The following is a 20,518-nucleotide window of genomic DNA, read 5'->3' as shown; positions in this document are numbered from 1 at the left end:
AACCGTTATCACTAAGTAAGACGACCACACCATAGCCTGACAGAATCCTAAGACTAGAAAAGCTCATTTCGGATACCTAAACATTCTTCCCATTCTACAGTGGTATTGAAGCACCGAGAGACTTAGCATACAACACTACAGAAACTCTCCCGTGCTCGCGCCACTATATAATCAGTTATTTAAAGTCTTTTTTAGCTTAGGTTTAAGTGGTTTTTTTGTCGGTTTGGTTGTCCAGACTTCTCTCTCAACTGGAGATTCAGCTGGCCCTTTGATCTGAGTGTAGTGAGTCCAGCCTTTCTCTGTTGTTCTTATCGCCGTTCTTATCATCAGAGTGCCTGGTACGGCCCCTCCTAGTCTGGTTGCAATTTGGTCTCAGTCCATGATCCCCCGGTTGGATCGAATGGACGGTGAATTCAAGGGGTGGAGTCTGTGCCAATAAACCCTGTTTCCTGACGAAAGACAAAGAGGAGGACAAGCCCAGTGATTCCTGAAGAAGGGCTTATGCCTGAAACATAGATTCTCCTGCTCCTTGGATGCTGCCTGACCTGCTGCGCTTTTCCAGCAACACATTTTTAAGCCCAGTATATACTTCTTTAAGAACAGATCTTTAGTCTGCAGGGTTGGCAGTTCCCCTTTCATTCCCAGATAGGGCAGGCCAAACAATATCTCATAAGGGGACAGCCCCATATCTTTCCTTGGGGCCGCTCGCACTCGCAAAAGGGCTATAGGTAAACACTTAGTCCAAGGGAGTCTGGTTTCTGCTACTAATTTAGATAACTGCTTCTTGAGTGTCTGGTTCATTCTCTCAACCTTTCCTGATGAAGGTGGGTGCCAAGGGGACTGGAACTCCCAGGAGATTCCTAACCCCTTCATCACTCCCTGCAGTACTCTGGAAGTAAAGTGAGTTCCCTGATCTGAATCTATGCATTCCGCTATCCCATATCTGGGGATTATGTGTTCGAGTATTATCTTGGACACCCCACTTGCGGTGGCAGTGGCTAAAGGGTAGGCCTCCACCCATCCAGATAGGTGATCAACCATTACCAGCATACACCTCAGTCTTCCCACTCGGGATAATTCGGTATAATCTACCTGAATGCTCTGAAATGGTCTTAGCCCAGGTTCTCTCCCTCCTGGGACTTGTTTCCTTAACACCTTCTTGTCTACTTTTTTACATGTTATGCATCCCTCACATATCTGTTTGGCTATTGTATATATCCCTTTGCATCCATATTTCCTTAAAACTAAATCACACATTGCTTGCACTCCCCAGTGATTCCCCTGATGTAAGACAGCCATAAATTTCTGGCATTGTCATTTTATTCAACATTTCCCTCCCACCAGGTAACAGCCAGCGCCCATCCGCTGTCTTTGCAGTTACTAAATGTTTTAGTTCCTTTTTCTCCTTTGCAGTAAACAACGGGGCACCTGATGATTGAAGGTGTTAGGGAGTATAGTACTGCTCCCTGTGGATTCAGGGCTGCTTCTTTAGCTACCTCATCGGCCAGTCTATTTCCTCTCACTTCCGGTTCATTCCCCTTCTGATGTCCGTTTATATGAACTACCGCTATTTCTCTCAGGAGTAACAGGGATTCCAGCAATTGTTTTATCAATTTCTCACGTGCTAGTTATTTTCCTCTGCTATTTATCAATCCTCTTTCTTGCCAAATTTTTCCGAAGGTGTTTACTACTCCAAACGCATATTTGGAGTCTGTGTACACCGTTCCTTCCTTGCCTTCTAAGGTTCTGAGAGCTCTTTCGCTTAAGGGCGGCACGGTGGCTAGCACTGCTGCCTCACAGCGCCAGAGACCCGGGTTCAATTCCCGCCTCAGGCGAGTGACTGTGTGGAGTTTGCACATTCTCCCCGTGTCTGCGTTGGTTTCCTCCGGGTGCTCCGGTTTCCTCCCACAGTCCAAAGATTTGCAGGGTCAGGTGAATTGGCCATGCTAAATTGCCCGTAGTGTTAGGTAAGGGGTAAATGTAGGGGTATGGGTGGGTTTCGCTTCGGCGGGGCGGTGTGGACTTGTTGGCCCGAAGGGCCTGTTTCCACACTGTAATGTAATCTAATCTAATCTAAAAATCTTTCTAGGGCATAGAGTTCACAAGTTTGGGCTGACCAGCCATTAGGCAGTCTTTCAGCCTTGATAACACTTCCCTCTATCCCGTATACTACAGCATATCCATTGTGCCTTTACCCTCAATCACCCTGGAGGACCCGTCGATAAACAACCGAGCTCCCGGATGCAACGGTACGTCTCTTAAGTCCACCTGCACTTTAGTCTGATATTCAATAATATCAAGGCAGTCATGTTCTGGATTGCCAAGGGCCACCTCCTCTCCCTGCCACAGAAATGCAGCTGGATTCAAGCAACTGTCTGTGACTAACACAAGGTCATTCTGCTCTATTAAGATTGTCTCATATTTCATCTCCTAGAGTCTGTGAGCCACCGCCCTGCTTTCTGATTTTAATATGGTCCGTACCTGATGTGGGGTGCTGACTATTTAGGCTCCCCTAAAAGTAAGTTTCCAACTCTGCTCTACCAATAAGGCTGTTGCTGCCACTGCCTGCATACACTCCGGCCACCCCCTTGAGACTGGGTCTAATAATTTCGACAAGTAGGCAACTGGCTGCTTTATTCCCCCCCATCGCTGGGTTAGGACCCCTAGAACAAATGGAAGGGCTTGTCTAGGGAAGGTAATGCAAGAACAGGGACATGGATTAGGTTCCTCTTTAGTTCTTCAACTAATTCCCTCTCTTCTTCCCTCACTCCTTTTCGCAGCAGTGAGCGGCGGGAGCTGGGCGGAAGTTCAGACGGAGCGCAAGGCCGGTCGGGAAGGTAAGTGATTACTATTAGAGTGGGTGTGTTCTAAACCCCAGGTCCTACAAAGTAGGGTCTCCCTCCCTCCCTCCTCCTCGAACCTTAATTAAGAGTCCACAGACGTGCCACAAAAAGAGGGTCTAAGGAAGTTTAGATCGAAGAGTGAGGCGTCAGCACAGGATTCTTTGACAAGGAGGTTGAGTGAAGTGATTACGCTACAGTTGAAGAGGGTGAAGACATGACTGCCCAGCTGGTTCAGTGTGCTACGTGCTTGATGTGGGAGGTCAACGACTCTGGTGTGTCTGGCTCGTATATGTGTGGAAAATGTGTGCACTTTCAGCAATTGACCGAGCATATTGCAGTGTTGATGAAAGAACTCGAGGACCTTCGGCTCATCCGAGAGAACGAGATCTTTCTGGATAAGACCTTCAGCGATGTTATTACACCAATCATGCCAGAAGAGAGCAGACGATGAGAAAGGCAGAGAGGAGACAGGTGCAAGAGACCCCGGGAGAAGTACCTGTCAGGAACAAGTTGAAGCTTTTGGAAGCAGAGACTGATGACACTGCCAGTTCGCAAGGCGGCCAAGTTTGTTAATCAAAAGTTGCCGCAGAGGCAGAGCAGAAGAGTCGGACATCGCACAGAGGTAATAGGGGACTCCATTGTGAGAGGAACTGACTGGGGTTTTTGTGGCAGCAGACAGGATTTAAGGATGGCATGTTGCCTTCCTCGTGCTAGAGTGAAAGACATCGCGGACAGAGTGCAGGAAATCCTCAAGGATGAGGGTGAAGAGCCAGAGGTGGTGGTACATGTCGGGAAGAAGAGGAGGAACATACTACAGCGAGACTTCGGAGAACTAGGAAGAAGGCTGAAAAGCAGGACGTCCAAGGTGGTTATCTCCGGTTTGCTTCCAGTTCCTCGGGCTAGTGTGGCCAGAAACAGGGAGATAATGGACTTGAATGTGTGGTTGGGGAACTGGTGCAGGAAGCAAGGATTTAAGTTCTTGGATCACTGGGGTATATTTTTTGGTAAACATAAATTCTACAAGAGAGATGGCTTGCACCTTAATAGGTTAGGGACCAGCATTCTGGCAGGCAGGTTTTCTACAGCAACACTACATTTAAACTAAGTAGCGGGGGGGAGGGGACAAGCTGGATGTTTAAAAAGGAAATTGAAGGGAAAGTTAGAACAAGAGAAGTCAAGAAAGACAACTGTACCAATGAGGCAGAAAACTCGGAAAGGGATCATGCTGGAAGGTTGAGTGAAATACGGGTTGATGGGAAGGGTGAGAGCAGTAACAAATTAAAAATACTATACATGAATGCACGAAGCATTAGACATAAGATGGATGAGCTTGAGGCTCTTTTGGAAATTGGCAGATAAGATATTGTGGGGATAACTGAGACGTGGCTTCAAGTGGACAGGGCCTGGGAAATGAATATTCAAGGATACACGTGCTATCGTAAGGACAGACTGACGGGCAGAGGGGGTGGGGTGGCCTTGTTGGTAAGGGACGATATTCAGTCCCTTGCGCGGGGGGACCTAGAATCAGGGGATGTAGAGTCAGTGTGGATAGAGCTTCGAAATACTAAGGGTAAAAAGACCCTCTTGGGAGTCATCTACAGGCCCCCAAACAGTAGTCTGGATGTCGGATGTAAGTTAAATCAGGAGCTGAAATTGGCCTGTCGCAAAGATGTCACTACAGTTGTTATGGGGGATTTTAACATGCAGGTAGACTGGGAAAATCAGGATGGTATTGGGCCTCAAGAAAGAGACTTTGTGGAGTGCCTCAGAGATGGATTCTTAGAGCAGCTGGTGCTGGAGCCGACCAGGGAGAAGGCAATTCTGGATCGGGTATTGTGTAACGAACCAGAATTGGTCAGAGACCTCGAAGTGAAGGAGCCATTGGGAAGTAGTGACCATAATACAATAAGCTTCAATCTGCAATTTCAGAGGGAGAGGGTACAGTCGGAAGTGACAGTACTTCTGTTAAATAACGGGAACTATGGAGCTATGAGGGAGGAGCTGGCCAAAGTTCAATGGTGCAATACCTTAGCAGGGATGACCGTGGAGGAACAATGGCGGATATTTCTGTGTCTAATGCAGAAGTTGCAGGATCAGTTCATTCCTAAAAGGAAGAAAGATTCCAGGAGGAGGCATGGGCGGCCGTGGCTGACGAGGGAAGTAAAGAAACATATAAAGTTAAAAGAGAAAAAGTATAACATAGCTAAGATAAGAGGGAAAACTGAGGACTGGGAAGCTTTTAAAGAGCAACAGAGGATTACTAAGAAGGAAATATGCAGAGGAAATATGAGGTACGAAGGTAAACTGACCAAGAATATTAAGGAGGATAGTAAAAGCTTTTTTAGGTATGTGCAAGGCAAAAAAATGGTTAGGACAAAAATTGGGCCCTTGAAGACAGAAACAGGGGAATATATTACTAGGAACAAAGAAATGGCAGAGGAATTAAATGGGTACTTCAGATCTGTGTTCACTTGGGAAGAAGACACAAGCAATCTCCCTGAGGTAACAGTGGCTGAAGGACCTGAACTTAAGGGAATTTATATTTGCCAGGATTTGGTGTTGGAGAGACTGTTAGGTCTGAAGGTTGATAAGTCTCCGGGGCCTGATGGTCTGCATCCCAGGGTACTGAAGGAGGTGGCTCGGGAAATCGTGGATGCATTGGTGATTATTTTCCAGAGTTCAATAGATTCTGGGTCGGTTCCTGAGGATTGGAGGGTGGCTAATGTTATACCACTTTTTAAGAAAGGTGGGCGAGAGAAAGCAGGAAATTATAGACCAGTTAGTCAGACCTCCGTGGTGGGAAAGATGCTGGAGTCTATTATAAAGGATGAAATTACAGCACATCTGGATAGGAGTAACAGGATAGGACAGTCAGCATGGATTTATGAAGGGGAAATCATGCTTGACTAATCTTCTTGAATTTTTTGAGGATGTAACTATGAAGTTGTATGAGGGAAATCCAGTAGATGAAGTGTACCTGGACTTTCAGAAAGCTTTTGATAAAGTCCCACACAGGAGGTTAGTGAGTAAAATTAGGGTGCATTGTATTGGGGGTAAAGTACTAGATTGGATTGAAAATTGGTTGGCTAATAGGAAACAAAGGGTAGTGATAAACGGCTCCATTTCGGAATGGCAGGCAGTGACCAGTGGGGTACCGCAGGGATCCGTGCTGGGACCACAGCTTTTTACAATATATATTAATGATATAGAAGATGGTATCAGCAATAACATTAGCAAATTTGCTGATGATACAAAGCTGGGTGGCAGGGTGAAAAGTGATGAGGATGTTAGGAGATTACAGGGTGACCTGGACAAGTTAGGTGAGTGGCAGATGCAGTTTAATGTGGATAAATGTATGGTTATCCACTTCGGGAGCAAGAACAGGAAGGCAGACTACTACTTCAATGGAATCAATTTATGTAAAGGGGCAGTACAGAGAGATCTGGGTGTTCTTGTACACCAGTCAATGAAGGCAAGCATGCAGGTACAGCAGGTAGAGAAGAAGGCTAATAGCATGCTGCCTTCATAACAAGAGGAATTGAGTATAGAAGCAAAGAGGTGCTTCTGCAGCTGTACACGGCCCTGGTGAGACCACACCTGGAGTACTGTGTGCAGTTCTGGTCTCCAAATTTGAGAAAAGACATTCTGACTATTGAGAGAGTGCAGTGTAGGTTCACGAGGTCAATTCCTGGAATGGCAGGATTACCTTACACTGAAAGACTGAAGCGACTGGGCTTGTATACCCTTGAGTTTCAAAGATTGAGAGGGGATCTGATTGAGACGGATAAGATTATGAAAGGTTTGGACACTCTAGCAGTAGGAAACATATTTCCACTGATGGGTGAGTGCCGAACCAGAGGACACAGCTTAAAAATACGGGGTAGACCATTTAGGACAGGCTCAGGAGAAACTTCTTCACCCAGAGAGTGGTGGCTGTGTGGAATGCTCTGCCCCAGAGGGTAGTGGAGACCCACTCTCTGGATTCATTTAAGAAGGAGTTGGATAGAGCTCTCAAAGATAGTGGAATCAAGGGTTATGGAGATAAGGCAGGAACAGGATACTGATTAGGAATGATCAGCCATGATTATATTGAATGGCGGTGCAGGCTCGAAGGGCTGAATGGCCTACTCCTGCACCTATTGTCTATTGTCTATTCTTCTGACCAATTCAATAATTTAGGTTCTTCCTCTAATTGTTTCAAACATAATTTCTTTATTTTCTATGCATATGAGTCTATCCATAATCTACAGTACTCAGGAATTTTAGTAATTCCCTTTTGGTTTTAGACTGCGGCATTCCCACAATTCTCTCAATTCTTTCTGGGCTTATTTTTCATTTTCCTTCACTGATTACGTGTCCCAAATATCTGACTTCCATCTCTACATACTGCAATTTATTCTTGGAGACCCTCAATCCTTGTTGTCCTAGAAAGTTTAGTAATTTGTTTGTGGCTTTTATTGTTTTGTCCCTTTCTCACCTGTTAACAAAAGATCATTTACATATTGTATCAGAGTAGCTCCTTGGGAGCTATTAAACTTCTCCAAGACTTGTTCCAACACCTGACCAAAGAAATTCAGGGATTCAGTAAATCCCTGTGGGAGTACCGTCCATCTGTACTGCTGTTTTCGCCCTCTTTTTGGATCTTCCCACTCGAAGGCAAACATATTCCTATTTCCCTCCGCCAGTGGACATGCCCAGAAGGCATCCTTCAGATCCACTACACTGAACCATTTATGGTCATGGGGAATCTTACTCAGTCGTGTATAGGGATTAGGAACCACAGGGTGGCGGGCTTGTACTATTTGGTTCAATGCCCTTGGGGTCTTATAGCAGGCGATAACTATCGTCCGATTTCTTTATTGGCAGGATAGGGATATTGTAAGGGGACAAGCAGGGCTTTATTAATCCATCCTTAATCCATCCCTCAATTACTGGCTGCAGTCCCCTGCGTCCCTTTATTGAAATCAGATATTGTCTTTTGCAAACCACATCTCCCTCTCTTTTTGAACTGATCTCCAAAGGAGGTATTTGTAATTCCCGCGATTCCCTTCCCGTTCCCACGCTATGGGTTCTATTTCCTTCTCCTCTTCCTCAGTCAGGATGGCCATTTGTATTACTAATCTCTGGTCCCATACTCCAATCTCCAGTCCCAGGAGTATGATTAAATCCCTCCCCAATAAGTTACTTCCACTATCAGGAGTAGATAACAGTTCATTTTTGACTATCTCTTCCCCATTTTCGATTATCATAGGTTCAAAAACTGGAACTGTAAATCCCTCCCCTTTTACTCCAGAAACAGCTAACATTTGTTTTGAGATTTCCGCTCTCTTGCGCTTAAAATTTAAGGATGACCTTGTGCCCCCATATCAACTAGAAAAACTACGTCCTCTTTGTAAAGTCCCTCCTTTAAATTTATCAAGGGTTCCTGGTGGGTCCCCGGGGGCAGGAACCCCTGATACCCCTATTCTTCATCGAGGTTCATAAACGGTACTGCCTTTGCTTCCTTTTTCAGATCTGGACACTCTCTCAAAGTGACCTGTCTTTCCACAGTAATAACATCCCACCTGTGGGGATTTCCACTTTGATCCTTGTTCCTGTCTACCAGACCCCTTAACATCTCCTCCCCGATCCTTTCTCCTCCCTTTATTTTCAACATGCTGCCCGCCACCATTCCGGTTTCCTTCTTCTTTTAGTTTTATCCTTTTCTTTATTACCTCATCAACCTTGGCTGTCATTATTTTTGCCTTCTGTTTCTGCTTTTTATGTTACGTTGCCAGATCAATTACTGAGCCGATTTAGGGGAGAACGTGAGGTCTGCAGATGCTGGAGATCAAAGTTGAAACTTTATTGCTGGAACAGCACAGCAGGTCAGGCAGCATCCAGGGAACAGGAGATTCGACGTTTCGGGCACAGGCCCGATTCCTGAGGAAGGGCCTGTGCCCGAAACGTCGAATCTCCTGTTCCCTGGATGCTGCCTGACCTGCTGTGCTGTTCCAGCAATAAAGTTTCAACTCAAAACTGAGCCGATTTAACCAATTGAACAGCTTTAGGGCCACCTAATGGCCATTCTTCATCACCAATGTTTTGTTTAGACCTTGATTTTAAAAAAATAAATATTGCAATGTTTCTTGCTCCCTGTAACCTCAAATATCAATTCATCAATTTATGCTTGTCTAACTTTAAAGCCTGTTCCTAACTATACATTTTGGAACCTTACTTGTAAATATATATTTATATATTATAAATTCATTTATTCAGTATTTAATATTTAAAATGTAAAATGCATACAGTTCCCAACTTTGAAATCCACTATAATTATCCAGTTTTAGTTCCTTAATTTAAATCCAAAATTAGTTTTCTGAAGTAGTCCTGACCAGTCATTGCTCAATTACAATGCTATAGGTTGTGAAATAACCGGAGCTGCCTTAGAAGGATTTGTCTATTCCAGTTTAAAAAAACATCTAATGCATGAATAATGGCCGAATCCAAGGTCACAGATATTAACCATAAAATTTTTTTGATTTATTACAATCTAATGTTGAACTGAATCTTCAACTGTCCTCCATAAATCGCTTTATGTAAGGATAAAAGAGATTACTTAGAAACTGATAGTAAGGCAGTCATGACCTGTAAAAAGAACAGGAGTTAACATTTTATTTCATAATCACTGTAAAATCCTTAACCTTAAAAGAAATCATGTTAAATTTCCATACTGGAAATCAGATTCAAAACAGTCCTGGCTCTCAAGCTCCAGGGAACAAAGCACAAACATTCAATCACCAACAAATAAATGTGCATTCAAACCAAATCACAAAGGTTAAACTTTCTATTAGCTGTACAGCTTCTCTCTCTCTCTCTCTCTCTCACACACACACACATACCGTATGTCACAGACACTTTGAGCTTCCCACAACGACTCCTCTAGAGGCTTCTCACTCCACCCCTCTGTCTTTTGAATCTTTTTCTGGATGTCTGGCATGATTTAGTGACGAAGTGTACCCTCAGTAGCTCTTCAGCTACTAGCCCTTCCGTCACGAAGCATAATCTGATTCCGCCTCACTGTATGGCTGTTTTCCGTTGACATATAAATTCAAATATTTACAAACACAGTCTTCGTCCGACCCGTACTTTGGCCAGAAAACGGCGGGACAAAGAATGAATTGCTTAGTCCATACAAAGCAATAATATTTAATCATCTTTTTCCTATCTTGCCCCTTCTACACGTATTATTTTTCCAATTCCACGACATCCTGCCCAACGGACTTTCTGGCGGTATGTTGTCAGGGACCCGCCTCCATTTCCATTTCCATTTCCTTTTTTTTCCGGAGGCTTTTGTTTTTACCCGTGGCACAGCCCATATTGAGTTCCTTCGTTAGTCCCTTATTAACTACTAAAACTCTATCACAGCCACCAAGGCAGTACTTAAAAATCAATTTTCCTACGTTGGTCCGTGCACGGAGTTGCCTGGCTCAACGTCTCCCTGTGCCTACTTAAATTTCCTATTTCACAACCTTTTTTGCCTGGTTCAGATAGACTCTCAGTGGATCTCAGTCAGTCGACTAGATGGGGGAAGCCACCGCCGAGGTACACGGGACCGTTCTGAAAGGAACGGGACGCATCTTCCCAGCCATCGATAGTGCCTACCCTGCTGGTGATGATGGACACCCCAGACGAGTTCCCAAATTGTGAGAAACAGAGCTCACAATATAATAAATTTAAGTCCGAGTCAAATTCTGAAGCAGCGAATTTTATTGAAACGTTCTTGTAAGACGTGTGTCTAACAAGGAGGCACACCGATCCAAAAATTACTCCACAATTTATACAGTTTAATTGAGTCTCTCTCAGTACTTCCCTGTTTACCTCATTGGCCTTCAAACCTATCAATAATTCTTATTTGGTTCTGCCCCTGCCTAGCTGCGCTCTGCCCTTGTTTACTTCTCCCTCTACTCCAAGCCGGGCGACCCTCACTCTTATTTACCCTGTAACTAACTTGGCTCGTTTCAGTGCCTACATGAGGGCAAAGTGCCAAGTTTGGCATAACTCAATGTTCTTTGCATCTTATCTGTTTGTAACATCTTCCATTGTTTGCAGGCACATTTCATTCTTGTATGCACATTTCAGGTAATGAAAAGCAATTATGTATTTCCTTCACAGTTTCCATTCTTGGCTGAAACAATTATACACTGGTGTTAGTTCATTTACCTGGCATAAGCAATTATGGTTGCAGAAGTAACACTGCTTTACCTATATCCCACAACATTTCTCAACAGCCTGAAAAGTTTTTTAAAAAGTTGAAACTTTTTTTAAAAATACCTTCCAGGAGGCTGGGGGCCGGCAAAACCATCGCCCCGCCCCCATTGTCTCCGATAGTTTGGAGGTAGTCCCCAACCACGCCCCGCCCCTGCGATGACGCCATACAGCAGGACCCCGCCTCTTGTGTTGGCGCATGTGCAGTGTAGGTCCCGCTGCGGGACTGAGGCAGTGTTACTGAGTGCGGCTTCAGCGGCTGAAGGAACAAGAACAGGAGCCGCTGGAAAAGCTGAGCAGGTCCGGCAGCTCGTGTCGGGAGGAATGTGAGGAGGTGTTTCGGGTCCGGTGATCCTCCTTCAGAACAGGACCAGGTTTCAGGAACATCCCGGGGAGAGGAGACAGGGTAGGATTGGGAACCGCGGGAGGAGGGAGACTGGGGGGTTTATAAACTCCTAGGGGGAGGCCTCAGGCCTCGGGAAAAAACCCACCGGCCCAGTGTTTACTTCACTGGGGAAGGACCTCTCGGGTTGCCCAGGCAACCCGCCGCCATCTTTGTGTGGGTCAGGCGCCTGTTGTTTTGGGGCGGGGAGCGCGGGCTGCCATCTTGGTGAGGGCACCATCAACTGTCATTGAGAGAGTCACAGAGATGTACAGCAAGGAAACAGACCCTTCGGTCCAACCCGTCCATGCCGACCAGATATCCCAACCCAATCTAGTCCCACCTGTCAACACCTGTCCCATATCCCTCCAAACCCTTCCCATCCAGATGCCTTTTGAATGTTGCAATTGTACCAGCCTCCACCACTTCCTCTGGCATCTCATTCCATACACACACCACCCTTTGTGTGAAAAAGGTGCCCCTTAGTCCCTTTTATATCTTTCCCCTCTCACCCTAAACCTATGCCCTCTAGTTCTGGACTCACTGACCCCAGAGAAAATACTTTGTCTATTTATCCTATCCATGCCCCTCATAATTTTGTAAACCTCTATAAGGTCACAAGACCAGAATTGCACGCAATATTCCAACAGTGACCTAACCAATGTGGGATATAGGTAAAGCAGTGTTACTTCTGTAATCATAAATTGCTTCTGCAAGGTAAATGAACTCACGCCAAGTGTATAATTGTTTCAGCCAAGACCTGAGTTAACAAGAATGAAAACTATGTGAAGCAAATATATAATTGTTTTTGTATTAGCTAAAATGTGCATACAAGAATGAAATGTGCCTGCAAACAATGGTAGATGTTACAGACTAATAGATAAGGTGCTGTGAGGGGAGGGGGTTAAGCTAGCTATGCCTGTACAAACAGTAGTTATAAGCATCTGTTTCCTGCTTCTGCGAAAACAAGAACAAACCACAATCAAGAGGTCATAAGGTTCTAGCAAGCAAGGAAGCAGCTGGCAGTAAAGGAGGCTATACCTAAAAATGGACCACAGCAGGATGTGGTCAAATGGCCTTGTGAGGCCAGAAATAAGCATTTTGTCACAGATAAGGCAAAAGATAAACAAGAGTAATGGGCGCCGGTCTTAGAGACGTGGGAGATGTAAACAGGGGAGGAGCAATGGGAGGAGGGAAGAGGAACGAATTACATAAATGTTGTGTACTCGTTAAACACTGTGTTTGACTATTTTGTAAATAGACACCACACTCCTCTTGCAAGAGCGTATAAACGATATAAACGATACTACTGCTTCAGTTCTTGTCTCGGACTGAAATTATTGAAGTGAGTGAGCTTTGTTTCTCACACTAATGTCCTGCACAGCCGCAACATGACCTCCCAACTCCTGTACTCAATACTCTGACCAATAAAGGAAAGCATACCAACCACCTTCTTCACTATCCTATCTACCTGCGACTCCACTTTCAAGGAGCTATGAACCGGCACTCCAAGGTCTCTTTGTTCAGCAACACTCCCTAGGACTTTACAATTAAGTGTATAAATCCTGCTAAGATTTGCTTTCCCAAAATGCATCACCTCGCATTTATCTGAATTAAACTCCATCTGCCATTTCTCGGCCCATTGGCCCATCTGATCAAGATCCTTTTATAATCTGAGGTAACCTTCTTCGCTGTCCACTACATCTCCAATTTTGGTGTCATCTGCAAACTTCTTTGCAATCAAATAATTTATGTAAATGACAAATAGTAGTGGACCCAGCACCGATCCTTGTGACACTCCACTGGTCACAGGCCCCCAGTCTGAAAAACAACCCTCCACCACCACTCTCTGTCTTCTGCCTTTGAGCCAGTTCTGTATCCAAATGGCTCGTTCTCCCTTTATTCTAACCAGTCCAACCAGTCTCTGCCCTCATCAATCCTCTTTGTTACTTCTTCAAAAAACTCAATCAAGTTTGTGAGGCATGATTTCCCACGCACAAAGGCGTGTTGACTATCCCTAATCAGTCCTTGCCTTTCCAATTACATGTATATCCTGTCCCTCAGGATTCCCTCGAACAACTTGCCCACTATCGACATCAGGCTCACCGGTCTATAGTTCCCTGGTTTGTCCTTACCACCCTTAGTAAACAGTGGCACCAAGTTAGCCAACCTCCCTTTCTATCCTTCCTGTAGCATTTGTATGCTGGAACATGAAGCTGCCAGTCCTGCCCATCCTTGAGCCATGTTTCTGTAATTGCTATGATATCCCAGTCCCATATTCTTAACCATGCCCTGAGTTCGTCTGCCTTCCCTGTTAGACTCCTTGCATTGAAATAAATGCAGTTTAATTTATTAGTCCTACCTGGACCCTGCCTGCCCTGAATGTTTGATTTGCTTCTGTTCTCAACTGTACCAGTCTCGGATTGATCTCTTTCCTCACTATCTCCATGGTTCCCCCCCCCCCCCACCACCACCACCACCACCTTACTAGTTTAAATCCTCCCGAGCAGCTCTAGCAAATTTCCCTGCCAGTATATTAGTCCCTTTCCAATTTAGGTGCATATCGTCCTTCTTGTACAGGTCACTTCTACCCCAAAAGAGATTCTAATGCTCCAAAAATGTGAATCCTTCTCCCATACACCAGCTCCTCAGCCATGCATTCCTCTGCTCTAACCTCCTATTCCTGCCCTCCCTAGCTCGTAGCACTGAGAGTAATCCAGATATTACTACTCTCAAGAACCTCCTTTTTAAATTCCTGCCAACTCTCTGTAATCTCTCTGTTCGTGCTACATTCCCCTGAGAATCCATCACCCCCTATATTTTCCAAAATGGCATACTTGTTTGAAATGGGTATAGTCACAGAAAGCTCCTACACTCACTGCCTGCCTGTCTTACTTTTCCTGGAGTTAATCCATCTATGTGACTGTATCTGAGACTTCCCCCCTTCCTATAACTACCATCCATCACATACTGTTGCTGTTGCAAATTCCTCATCACTTCTAACTGTCTGTCCAACCGATCCATTCAATCTCATAAGATTCGCAACCAACAGCATTTATTGCAGATATAATCTGCAGTAACCCTTAAACTCTCTTTAAACTCCCACATCTGACAAGAAGCGCATATAACTCTACTAAAGGCCATTTTTGCTCCTTCACAATCTACAGATCCAGAAACTAACACCGTCTTATTCCTCTACAAAACACTGCCCCAAGTTAAATTAATAGCTATGGCTTATATTTTAAGTTTAATCAAGAGACATATCTCAAAAAACATATAATCAAGAAAGAACCCATTCTACTCGCTACTGCAGACCTTCTGTAGGTCCCACTTAAAAACAATACACTTTTCTGCTGCTTGCTGTGATCCTTGCCCAAACAGTTCCTCCAAAATCAGCTGTGAATTTCACTGTTTATTAATTTTCCCAGACGCACTCCGAATTCCAGCGATACATGAATTCAAACAGCAAAGGCAGTAACTGTGCAGGTTCACTGCGGTATCTTCTGGAAGAGAATTCCAACCTCGTGGTAACCTCGGCCTTGGTTGAGCTTAATTACCCATACTGTCCAGTGATGTGCAGGTTAGGGTGGTTCCCCCATACTAAATTATTGATAATGCCCAAGGATATTCTGGATGGTGTATGTTAATCACGCTAACTTACCTACAGTGTCCAGGGATGGCAGGTTAGGGTGGATTGGCCGAGGTAAATTTATCCATAGTGTTCGGGATTCTACAGGTTAGGGTGAAGATCTAGACCCCCTCAATCGGGCTCTCGGTCCAAGATCGGTTAAAAGAATCACTAGGAGTACGATCTATTTAAAGCAAGGTTACCAGTTTAATGAAATAAGGCAGCCTAGCATAGATTTATCCAGCAATACAGAGGTTAAAAGCTTCTATGTTCCGTGACGAAATTACACAATTACATTCGAAAATTACACGTTTATGTTTTTTAAGAGACAGCACAGCCTTAATTACAAGAAAAGACCAATCAAATGTAATAAGGTGACATGATTGACAGCAGGTTAATCCAATGATATTTCCTGGGAAACAGATTATTTTACTTACAAAATCATCCCATGCTTGCTAGTTCAAGGTTAGTTCGAATACCAAGTTACTTATGATTTATATTATGAAAACTCCATTGTTCTCTTTTATTTCTAAATCCAACCAACTCAGCAAAGCAACAATTCCATTTCAGTGTCAAATCATAACCTGAAGCCATTTTGTTATGTTATTTTGGATTGAAAAGCCATTTTGTGGTTAATAAAAACCTACATACACCTGTTGCTCCTAACAACAGCCTAAATTCAAATTTTAAATCCTCATCTCAATAAAGCAGCAGTTGTCTCATTACCCAAAAGGGTGAGACCACAAACGATATAATTACAGTTTTGATGACTAATAATTCCTGAAAATCCTCCTACAGAAAAAAAACTAAGAGCTACATATCCCAAAGAGTGATATTACTGTTTTGTAGAGATTTTGGATTTTTCCATTCTCTACAGCTACAGCACGAGGAGTACTTACTTTATTCGAAATATTAACCAGGGTTAGTGTAGACCAATAAGAGGCCTATCTTTGTGACTTCCTTGAGGCTGTTCAATAGATGGGTCTTTCGGTAAGAGATGCGATTATTGTCCAAGAATGGTTCGACTCATCCCATAATTGGGAAGACATGGGTGCCATTAGGGGTCAAAGAGTCTTTTACTGAAGTCAGGACGTAATAGGCCACTTCATTCCTGCCAAATATTATATTGTGACTTTGAAGAAACAAATTGTTACTGAAAGATAACATTTCCCTATCTTCTCTTTTGCGGCATGACCTAATTGGATGGGGCAAGGCTTACCAGGGCTGCCCATAGCACAACTGGTATCAAACTGGCACACAACACCTTTGGTAAAGACCATTTAGACTTGTTCTGTAAATTAACTGTTCACTGCAATAGTCATTCTTAGTAACATTCAGTCTCTCAGCAGACAAGGACATCTTCCTGGCATAGTTGGTACACAGTCTCTGGTTGCTCAGGATCGCACAGGTAAACTGTCCCTTCTTGTGCACCAATGCTAGCAATGGCAAGTTCACACAGCAGGGCAAGTTCGATCTTTATCATCTCCCCCCTTGCAAGGGGCTCGTCTGATGAGCTTGCAATGATGGAGATGAACCCAGGGGGAGATGAGGATTTAAATTTTGAATTTAGGCTGTTGTTAGGAGCAACAGGTGAATGTAGGTTTTTATTAACCACAAAATGGCTTTTCAGTTTAAAATAACATATCAAAATGGCTTCAGGTTATGATTTGACACTGTGAACTTGAATTGCTGCTTTGCTGAGTTGGTTGGAATTGGAGAGAAGAGAACATGGAGTTTTCATAATATGAATCATAAGACAGTAATTTGCTATTCGAACTAACATTGAACTGGCAAGCATGGGATGATTTTGTTTTACGCACAATCAGTTTCCCAGGAAATATCATTGGACTAACCTGCTGTCAATCATATCACCTTATTACATTTGATTGATCTTTTATAATTAAGGCTGTGTTGTCTCTTAAAAAAACACAATTACCCAATTGTACCACGGAGCACAGAAGCTTTAACCTCTGTGTTGCTGGATAGAATTGCATCAGGCTGCCTTACTTTATTAAACTGATAACCTTGCTTTGTACAGTCCGCATTCTGTTGATTCTTTGACTGATTTCGAGACCGAGGGGTCCCGCTTGGGATCCAAATCTTCAAGGGTGGATTGGCCAGGCTAAATTCCCTCATAGTGTCCAGGGATGTGTAAGTTTGGTGTATTACTCTGGGGTAAGTGTAGGGCAATAAGGGGAGGGATATGGGTGAATTACCATTCAGAACGTTGGTTTGGACTTGTTGGGCCGAGTGGCCTGCTTCCATGCTGTGAGGATTCTTTGAAGGGAAGGGATTTTTGCAAACTGCTCTCCTTCCGTCTGCTGCAGAGTTCCACTGTCGGCCTGCCCCGTTTTCGACATCACAACGCGAAAGTGGCCATATCGGTTTCAATGTAAAACACCCTCCTCTGGGCAACTCCTCATCCTGGGAGGGAGAGGGGGTTGGGGGGAAATCTGTTCACTTGTAGCAACTGGGGTGAATCTAGTGAGGGAGTCTACTCTGGCCACTCAGGTATGTGTCTTAATTACCCGGGTGAGGAGGGACGGATGATAGTAATTGGGGAGGGGGAGATACCTTTTTTTTTATGCTTCCAAGCTGACCCTCACAAGTTCGGGTTGTCCCTCCATTCTTTCCCAGTTTTCAAAACCCACAAAAGACAACTTTCCCAATCCTCTGCGTATCGGAATTGGGAGGTTATGTTGTGGCTGTACGGTACATTGGTTAAGCCACTTTTGGAATATTGTGTGCAATTCTGGTCTCCCTCCTATCGAAAGGACGTTGTGAAACTTGAAAGGGTTCAGAAAAGATTTACAAGGATGCTGCCAGCGTTGGAGGGTTTGAGCTGAATTGTTTAGGGCTGTTTTCCTGAGTGTGGCAGAGGCGTTTGTATACACCTATACAATCATGAAAGGCATGGATTGGGTAAATAGACAAGGTATTGTCCCCTGGGTTTGGGGGTGTCCAGAACAAAAGGGTAATAGCTTTAGGCTGAGGTGGATGATCAAAGATTAAAAACAAAACCTAAGGGCAACTTTTTAATTCAGAGGGTAGTGAGCGTAAAGAATGAGCTGCCAGAGGAAATGGTGGAGGCTGGTACAATTACAATATGTGAATGGCATCTGGATGGTTATATGAATAGAAAGGGTTCAGAGGGGTATGCGCCAAGTGCTGGCATATGGGACTAGATTAATTTAGAATATCTGGTCAACATGGATGAGTTAAGACCATAAGACATAGGAGTGAAAGTAAGGCCATTCAGCCCATTGAGTCCATTCTGCCATTTAATCATGGCTGATGGGCATTTCAGCTCCACTTACCCGCAATCTCCCTGTAGCCCTTAAATTCTTGATCTCTCAGGGAATTATCCATCTCTGCCTTGAAGACATTTACGTCCTGGCCTCCACTGTGCTCCATGGCAATGAATTCCACAGGCCCACACTCTTTGGCTGAGGAAATGTCTCCTCATTTCTGTTCTAAATTGACCCCCTCTAATTATCAGGCTGTGCCCATGCGTCCTAGTCTCCCCTGCCTAATGGAAATACCTTCCCAGCATCCACCCTTTCTAAGCACTGCATAATCTTGTAAATTTCTATTAGATCTCCTCTCAGCCTTCTGAAAGCAAATGAATATAATCCCAGGATCCTCAGCCATTCATCGTATGTTAGGTGTATCGTTCCAGCGATCATCCATGTGAATCTCTGCTGGACACACTCCAGTGCCAGTATATTCTGCTGTTACTGCCGCTGAGTCACACCTTGAACCCTGTTTAGTGGGTGAAGTGGGAGGGGCAAGAGGATCCTTTCTGCCGGACTGGCTACTCTCACATCCACTTTACTTCCGATGGGGGCTGATGCTCTCTGACAGCACCTTCCCTACGGAATTGATCTGCTGGAGCAGATGGAGGACATTTTTATCCTGGATGGAGTGTAATGTTTGTCCAAGCACTGCAGATAGATCTGAAAAAGATACATCTTGTCTCTGTCCCATTGAGTCTCCAGCACAGGGCCAGGTCGGTTGGCTCAGTTGGCCTCTGTCAGTGTTTTCGCTCTGCCTGAACCTCTACCTACCCCTCTTCATCGTCCCTTCCCACCCCTCATCAGCAAACTGATATCCCCCACTTATCGGACGTTTGCTTTCTGCCTCTGTCTAACTGCCCCCTTCTTTTATACCCTTGATGACATATATCTAATTGTTTTTAATGATAGGATTGTTCCTCTGTTTTCAAAACCATCAGATTGAAATTTAATAGGTTTTTGTAGCCAAAGGGCCTGGTTTAAATTGATTGGCTCAATTGAAAAACTGTTTTCTTGGCCTGCTAACAATACGACCTTTTGATACAAATGTTTCAGCTCTCTGTTGTGACAGTGATTCTCCTTTAAGAAGATTATGTTGTTCTTGGTATTTTTTTGAAGAGGGGTTGTAAAAGGCAGAGGTTCCAAATCATCTGGGGTTAGGGATTTTGCTAATGGCCAACAGATACTGGCTAAGGCATCAATCAGGGAAAAGGGTTTGAGATTTTTTCTAAAATGCTTGTACAATGAAAGGACAGTTCTGCATTTTGTTTACCCTGGTTTGGTTTGAGTTTTAGCAAGCAGTCTGTCCAAAGCTACAGGGGGAAGAAAGGTACCCTGATTCAACAGATATTTCTGGCTAACTCTCTCTCCAACATCTCTCCTGTAAGAATCTGTGCATGAACTGACCTTTTTTTGCCAGAGGGGTGTGTTTATGGGAATGTTGCAGGAAATCGGAACTGCAGCTTTTTGAAGTTGCGGGGAGATTGTGTCGGTTGGGTTTTCAAACGGCTGTTATTCTACATTGTTTTCTTTATTTGTGTTTCATTCCGTGGTGTGTAAATAAATTCTGTTTTCCTGGAAACCAGCTGCATCACTCCTGGGATACCTCTGCCTAAAACAACCAGTAAAGTTAGGGTCTGGCCTTGTCCATAACACTATACCTACAAATTGTGTTTCCAGCAAGGATGTTGTGAAACTTGAAAGGATTCTGAGCTTGGAGGGTTTGAGTTATAGGGAGAGGCTGAATAAGTTGCAGATATTTTCCCTGGAACATCTGAGGCTGAAGAGTGTAGAGATTTATAAAAACATTATAGGCATGGATAGGGTAAGTAGTCAAAATCTTTTTTCCAGGGTGGGGAAATCCTAAACTAGAGGTTTAGGATAAGGGGGAAAGATGTAAAAGGGACCTGAGGGGAAACCTTTTCAAGGAGAGGGTGGTACGTGTAGGGAATGAGCTGCCAGAGAAAGTGATGGAGGCTGGTACAATTACAACATTCAAAAGGTATTTGGATTGGAACATGAATAGGAAGAGTTTAGAGGGATATGGGCAAGTGCTGGCTAATGGAACTGGATTAATTTAGGATATCCGGTCAGCATGGACGAGTTGGACTGAAGGGTCTATTTA

General features: G+C 44.1%; 1 long non-coding RNA gene across 1 annotated transcript in view; it reads left to right on the top strand.

Moving 5' to 3' along the window:
* Positions 1-11,342: 11,342 nt before the first annotated feature.
* LOC148143058 (uncharacterized) overlaps positions 11,343-20,518 on the top strand; it is a 28,412-nt gene continuing 19,236 nt past the window's right edge. The window contains exon 1 of the long non-coding RNA XR_015751110.1: positions 11,343-11,496. This is a non-coding gene — a long non-coding RNA (uncharacterized LOC148143058). The remainder of the gene's footprint in view (positions 11,497-20,518) is intronic.

This window comes from Chiloscyllium plagiosum, unplaced genomic scaffold, assembly GCF_037043375.1.
Source record: "Chiloscyllium plagiosum isolate Xiang-an unplaced genomic scaffold, Cpla_swu_hap1 HiC_scaffold_27, whole genome shotgun sequence".
Taxonomy (NCBI): domain Eukaryota; kingdom Metazoa; phylum Chordata; class Chondrichthyes; order Orectolobiformes; family Hemiscylliidae; genus Chiloscyllium; species Chiloscyllium plagiosum.
This window is presented reverse-complemented; position numbering and strand designations above follow the sequence as displayed.